An 8,506-nucleotide genomic window follows, 5' to 3' on the forward strand; every position below is an offset into this window, starting at 1 on the left:
ACCGCAAAGTTCGAAGACGGCGAACACAAAAAGCGAAAAGTTAAGCGCACTGCGCTGCACAGTGGGCCCCATCTATAGAAAATGTGATGAATCGAAATCATGGTATTTATGTTTAGATTTATTAAATTCACTTACTGGGTAGCCACTATAATTGCTACTGCTATTATTTATAGCTTACATTAGTCATAAAGGTTCAAGATGAAATCGTACATTTTTATGGTGAACAATTTTATTTTTGTGTTTCTTATCAGCAACGATTTTTGTTTCTTTTACTTAGCTACTTATTTGAGCTAGTAAGGCTTAAGAGAAGTAAATGTGTACGAATATATATGGTTTTTTTTCTTATGCATTCTTATATTAAGATAAACAAAACTTAAGAAATATACATATATAATACTTATGATATACTTACATATATTAACGAATAAGTAAAATCGTATGTATATGTTATAGAAATATCTTCTTCAGTAGATATATTCGGCTGAGTATGTCTATGACAACAATGTTTAGATAAATATATAACAGTTATTTATACAAAATTAAATGTTGATACGTCAATGCAATTTAGCTGAAAAGATCATAATAAGATTATTATTCGCTCATTATTTAGTCTAGTATCGGAATCAACCATCTGGCTAAAAATTGATGAATAATTTATTTAAAGTTAAAGAGAATCTGGATTAGATAATACAAAGTAAAGTCCATATACTTTTACCGAAATAGTCTTCTAGACTTCTCTGCGAAAACATTTCCATATAACAAAGTGGAATTTTAATATTAACTATTCCGCATAAATAATATCTATCAACAAAAATCAAAAATATATATATATATATATATATATATATATATATATATATATATATATATATATATATATATATATATATAGACTAAATATGTGAGCAATCAGCATTTATTAACTATAGTAAAATAGATTAAATGTCCCATATAATATATTTATGGACTAATTCATATTTATCATCATTAATTAACTATAGCAAAGCAAACTTTTTGCCACTTGCACAAAATTGATACTTTTATTATAATTTAAATAAATACAAAAATTTGTATAATTACAAATGCAAATACTGTAAAATTTTTATTGCTAATGCTAATTGGATATTCCACTGTGCTGGCTGCGTTGGCGAATGTTGTAATTAGCAGAGAACAGAGCAAACAATCGGTAAAAAAAAACGTTATATGCTTCGGTTAAATAGAAGCAGCAAGAGAGAGAGAGAGAGAGAGAGAGAGAGAGAGAGAGAGAGAGAGGAGCAGCATGGAAGGGGGCAAATCAGCCGAGTAAGCGCGTGCGCGCACCTTCTTGTCGGCTAGCGTTGCTCTTGTTGCTGCGGTTGTTGTAATGTAATGTAACATGATCTAGAATCTCGCATATGGCAGAAATGTACCCAAAAAGGGTATTTCATTGTAAGCCATGGGACATTTCTGTTATAAATATGTAGTAAATTTCCTACTTTGAATTATTTATTGCCTTTAGGCAATATAGCTGTTATTATTTGTAATATATAGCATATATAAGATGTTAAATGTCGTAAAAATTAAAAGTTAACTAAAAAATATTAAATAATTTAATTTAGAAAAAATGTATGCAAATATAAATAAATTTTCACCGTGCTTAAAAGCAAACATTAAGAAATATTTTTACATAATTAAGAAGTAATTTCAAATAATAAAAAAAAAAAATATGTAATTGAAAAAAAAAAAATATAAAAGCCACAAACTAAAATACTGTGCTTAAATGTATTTAACTTTGTTTACATCATTCATATTTGGCAATAAATTATATTTTATTTGTATGTAACAAAACAAAAATGCATTTAAGAATTTAAAAAATGTAAACAATAAAATATGCATATAAAGTCATTATTTGCAAAATACATATACTCAAGGTTTTATTATATTATTTTGCTTCTGTAAGAAATGTGTTACTTTAAATATAATGTTTATAAAATACATATTTAAAAATAAACTTATAAGCACATCAATCTAAATTTGCAAGCTCTGACATTTTTATGAATTTGCAGCACTTTAAAATATTCTATCTATAGTATACCATTCCAAACAAAATGTCAATCGAAACGCAAAGGTGTAGGCGTGGATGGTTAGAGTTTGTAGAAAGGATAGGCGAACGGGGTAGGTATGGGTGGCAAGGGTAGTCACGCTGTGTGACGACAACGCGACAGTGGGTGCAATTACTGCCAATGCGCTGGTAAATAAACATGTGCAATCAGCGATATATTGTCTTTTATGATCTGTTTAAATATTTAGACATTTATTGGCGCAGAGAACACAGGGAATTGGTACGCAAACAGCGAAGCGCGGGTCGCGTGATGTTTGTGAAAAGTTGCCGCCCCGTTTTCATTGCTGGGCTTATCAGAGGCGAAAGTCAAATAATTATTTGGCGCAATGTTTTGATTTTTTAATTTTTTGTACTTTTATTTTATGTTTTATTTACTTAATTAATTTAGTGCATGCCAAAAAACTTTTCCACTGTGGTATGCCATAAACACTGATTTATGGTAAACAGAGCCGCATTCAATTGGCTTTACGATCCCCCATCGAGGCATATGTCTGAGTTCGTGTGTGGGTGGGTGCGTTAACTTGGAAGACTATCAGATTACGAGCTGTCATTCGCATGACGTTCAGCTAATTGTTGCCGTGACAGCCGATTAGAAGATCTCGCTTGTAAATCATATTCATCGTGTGTGAGTGAAAAGCTAATTAAATAATGTACTACGTCTCTATTTTGGTCATTTTGAAATTGCAATTTCTTTTTGTTTGTTTTAATTTCCTCGAATAAATATATCCTAAAACTCGCTCTTAACTTTGCATAATTTATTAAATTTAAAAGTCATTGAAAATATTTTTTGGTTACTGCCAATAATTAATTGAAAAATTTTATATAACTTTAAAAAATACATATTTCATATATCTATTTTATAATTATTGAATAATTTATTTATTAATTAATAAAATGTTTATTTTATATAAAATTTTTAGTTATGATACTATATTATTATAATTAAATTATATTTATTAATTAATAAAATATTTATTTAATACCAAATGGTTTATTTAATGTAATATTTTATTATATTATTTTATTGCCCATTGCATTTCTTGCGCCATAAACTGCAGCATACTTTTATGATGTGCCATAAATTATAGCAGGTTCGTGTCTTTGCTCTAGTTACTTGTATACGCTACTTATTATGTTACTAACTACAGTAGAGAAGAAACATTAAATTAGTTTACGGAAAATCATTAATTTCTATCAGGCTCTCATGCTTAGCCCTCCAAAATTAATTGGATCTTTCTGTTTAAAATACGGCACGTACAAATATAGCGATTATTCTGTTTAACAGCTTAGCTCAGCTTATGTAACATGTAGTGAAGCAATATGAATCGTAAAACTTATGTAAATGAGAATCTCTCGCCGGGTTTCAGTCTCAGCGCCGGCCAGGCTGACTTTTCATTATTCAAATTTATGAGTTGCTCTGCGAGTTTTTGACAGTTAGCTGACTTGGACAACGCCCAGTTGGGTGCCAGGACACGCGTCCTTGAACTTTGAGCCGCCCAGCATGACAGAGCAGTCTATTTGCACGCCTATTACCCTTGAGCAGCCAGGCGAATGTGAAATCGGTGAGGTAACACTGCTTGGCCTGCGAGCGACCCTTGTGGCCTCTGCCTGATGGGAATGACAAATGAAAAGCCGGACGTACATAACTCAAGGGGCTTCTCAATCAATTAAGCAAATTAAACATAAAGTGCGCACTAAAAGTTCTAGTTCAATCGTAAACTGCGGAAGTTTTGCTTAAATCACATGCAGCAGCAGCAAACTAGCCGAGGCTCGAAATTGGCAAATCTGTTTCTTATCAGCGATCCCAAAGCATATGGCGAATTGCCTTGTTTTTATGAGAGCATTCGCACTCGCCTTTACGTTTCCATCCGTATTTCCATCTTCATTTCCATTTCCATTTCATAGCTCATGACTTTTGTTTTACTAGAACACGTACGAGCTATACAAACAAAAGACGCCGACCGCGAGCAAAAAGTTAACTATCGAACAACAAAAACTGTAGCAGAAACAAGTAAAAGTGTGGAGGGCTCAGACAGTGACTGACTGGGAGATACTCTGTAATATGAAATACAAGAGCAGATATTATCCATATTCCACATGTTGAGTATGAGAATTTGTCTTCTAGTCTTCGACTTGTAGTTTAAGGTGCGTAATCAAAGTATCGATATATATCGGTGATGAAAGGATTATCAGATGTTATCGAAATATTCTGGATCTGGTGAATATGACTAAACTCACCCGATTCTACGTCTACATCAAATCTTCTACTTATATAATATCTAATTTTAATTCCCTCGCCCTTGGCTATTACATACATTCTCAAATAAGCATTATACCCAGAATTCTTAGCCTTAATGAACTAAGTGTTCAAGCTCAGCCGAGGAGTAAAAACAAAAGCCAAGCCAAGTTAAGCTAAAAACCCAAAGGGAAAAAAGCCAAATTGAAATACTGTTCTCGGTATTCGGCTGAGCAAATACGATTATTTTTATACTCCAACAATTAAGCAAACACAAATGGCGAATTTCGAACTAGACAAAAGCCAACACACGCACTTGACTGTGTCAATCAATTTCTGTTTCGGACTCAAGTGTTCTACTCAAACGGCTAAAGCCGAAACTGAAAAGAAAAAAATGTATATATACCTTAAGATAAATAAAAACTTAATACGAAGATTGTTAATTGCCTGCAATTTTGGCAGCGCACGCGCCTCTCTGGCAGGAAGTGCCCCAAGACGACGCCTCATCAGTCAGAACTGAGCGATCGGCGCACTCTGTGCTGAGAGTACAACGAATGAATCGTGATGGACGTCAGCTAATTCTGTTCGAGTATATATTGGGGAACCGAACCACTTTTAAGTAAAGTGGTTTCGACTCTTTCAGCATTTCTATCTCTTGAAATTGAAAGCATTTATCATTCGAGATTGTATTATACTTTCTGTAATCATGCAAATTTTATGGGATACAATTAATCAATTGTGACTTATGGTTTTAATTTTAATTTTTACCTACCTGATAATATAAATTAAATTAAATTAAATTCTCAGAGTATTTAAAAGTCGATCAATATCGACTATAAAGAAAAACACAAAGAGCTGTGATAAATCGACAATGAAAACCCAAAAATAATTACAAAAAGAAAGTTTTAATTAAATAATCTGTTTTACTAGAGTCTTTCATTGCCTTCGACTTCTTCAACAACCAAGCAAAACCAAAAAACACTTGTAAAGACACTAGTTAAGGCAGGTCTTTAGTCTTTTTCATTATACATACATATATAAGTATTTGTGTAAGCAGCTGATGCATTGTTGAGGCATTAGCAAACGCCCACATAGAAACATTTGGGTGATTTTTTGAAGAATTTCCCACGCTATGCGTGCGCTGAGCTGCAAAAAAAATGTGAAAAAAAGATCATTTTGTCAATAGCCCAAGATTTCGAGCAGCAACAATAACAGCACTTAATGCCTCAAGTATAACGGTTAGTCATAGTCATGCCAAGATCGTCGTCGTGGAAGACGAAGTCGAAGAGACAACAAAAACAACAAAATGTTGGCCTTATTGAAACACGCGAATAAATACAACTTACAAATTTAGCCATAATATAAATAACAATGAGTGTATGAAAATATTAGATACAAATTGCAGATCTTAAACATAATTAAAACGACACGGGAGACGGTGACAGTGACAGCGAACAGCGACAGCGAGAGAGTCTATATATTTACATATGTATGCAGGCTGGACTCGAACTCGAGCTCGAACACTCGAGAGTCAAATTCAAATTCGGATTCGCACTGACTCAGAAAGATTGATGGATGTAGCTAAATCTGGGCACTGAAGTGTCAAAGCGGGCGACATTGACCTTTATTTACTCTCTGTGTGTGTGTGTGTGTGTGTGTGTGCGTGCACATACAGATCAAATTAATGATCCGCTCATAGCTCAGAGCTCAATAACAATTGCACGTGGCACACTCCCAACTACACCTGAGCGAACCACAAAGTGTACCAATTTTTATTTTGGCCATTTCATGGCTCCATTTTTTAACTGAATCATTTGCGTTTATTGCTGCCAGTTGCCAGTTTTGCACACGAAATTCATTTCGCCGATTAGCCATGCCAATAACTGTAAATCATTCGGGCCAATAACAACAACAGCAACGAAAGACCAAGAAACAACTCGCCGATCGAAGCACATCGCTCAGTTTTTGATATTGTTTTGTGGACGGAATTTCATTCAAGTCCAATATATATATGTATTTTCAATGGAAACCGAGTTCGATGTGGAGGAGTTTGGTTAGAGTTGATGGTTTACTATGATAATACTGGGAATTTGTTTTAAAAAGTTTGAAATGAAAAAGGAAATTCTATTGGCCATAAAAAGGAATTCGAATATATGTTTATATGTAATATATGAATGTCCAAAGTTATTCGATAGATATTTGATAAAAGAGCTCCATAAGTTAGAGTGAGTGGAGGAGAGGGTTGAAAATATACATATATGGCAGTAAATTAAGATGACGATATTTTCGAGTCAAATAAAGATTAGAAAATAATTTAAAAATAGTTTTTAAGATAAGCAATATTACCTTTAGACAAAGAAATATAAAAAAAAAACAACATAATAATATATTTATTATTAATGGCAAAAGATATGAACTAATATATCTTATTATTGTTATTATTGTATAAAAATCTAAAGATATTAAAAATATTATTTATATATATCTAGGATCAACTAACCGGCATATAAATTCCTGAGTAATTCGCATTTTAGTTAGAATATCTTCAGACTAGATTTTATTAATAATAAATGATCAATTCAGAATTTAATTCAGTACATATGCAAATGCTTAGTCTGGATCTTTGTTACAAAATTTGACAGACAGCTAAGCTGTCTAAGTAGCTAATAATAATACGAATAATAAATATAATATATATATTATATATGTATATTCTAATTATAATATTACTCTGTATCCAACACTCAATACTTCCTGACATTAATTTGCATATTAATTCATTTTTAATTTGATATCAACTTGCTAACAAATTGTTTTCTACTTCTTATTTGTATACCTCGAAATTCCCATTATTATCAAGTACTCGCTTTTTGTTCATGCTCGTTGATCAAAGCGTATTCGACAATTAAACAAAAAATAATATGTTTTTCCGCCGTTTGAATGGGCTCGCAGTGAGAAAGATGAAGTAGAATCGGCTTTAAGTTCACAATAGTAAAAAAGTGTAATCAAATTTCTTGGAAATGGAAATACCTAATTTGTATTTATATGACAGAGACCGCCTAAAAAAAAATCTAGGCTGATGACATCAACAAATTTGTTTTGCCCAGTCTTAGGTGCGTGCTTCTGCAAATTATTTTTGAAGTAGAATCAACAAAAGGAAAGAAACAGAGTGGCTCTAGCACATTTGAGACATGAATGATATGCTAAATTTCCCATTATTTTTCAATTTGTGATTCGATACGTTAGTTCTTATGCATGCAATTTGCATAGGTCTTTAATTGGCTCATATCGAATCGAATCGGAGCAAACACAATGGTGGAACAACTATGGCGTTCGGTATAACAGTTGCGATCTTAAGCATCGTAAATTTCGAGTTCGAATTTCGAGTGGCACTTGCTTGCGGGCTATTTTTATGGCCGTCTGGCTTTGAGCACATACATATAATTCAATTTATCAGGCAGCTAATGGCCAAATGGGTTTCCTGAGCTGCGAAAATCCGTCTGAACAGGCATTATTTATCGAAAAAAGTGCGCGCTACTATATCTTCTGGCTATATTTGGTTTTGTCGTCTGTTTCTGTTTGTTTGCTCGTGGTTTGTTTTGTCAATAAATTGCAACTGTTGCTTGAGCCCGAAATAAATATGACAAGGTTTCGCAGTGGGCGTATCCATAAGCTGGGCGAGCCTATTAACAATAACAGAAAAAAAACCCTAATGTGCAATGATAATCAATAATAAAGCGGAGCACAGGCAAGGGAAATTGTTTAAACAGACGAAACAAGTGAAATGTGAAGAGCGTCCCACTATTACCCATTAGCTTAGCAAAAACTTGGTAATGTGCAAATAAGCATTAAAGCTAATGTAGCCATTCAACGACAACGCATCGGAGGTCGTTGATAGGCTGGATTACCGCTAATCAGCTGAAAGAATTAAGTTTTTCAATTAGATAACGCATTGAAAGTTGACCTAATCAGTATTTGTTCACTTCTCGAGTGGAACGTGTCTTCAATGTGACTTTTGAAATGTTAACAACAATGAAATGACAGAGCGCAAGGTTTTCACAGTGTGATGTGCTATAGCATACCCTTTGGTGTATAAAAATGATTCTAAATAACATTTCTATCGGTAGTTACTATTTATAAGCAATTGCTGATGTAATGGTAAACAAAGA

The sequence above is a fragment of the Drosophila navojoa genome, chromosome 5, assembly GCF_054131105.1.
Source record: "Drosophila navojoa isolate 15081-1374.11 chromosome 5, UAZ_NAV_1.0, whole genome shotgun sequence".
Taxonomy (NCBI): Eukaryota; Metazoa; Arthropoda; class Insecta; order Diptera; family Drosophilidae; genus Drosophila; species Drosophila navojoa.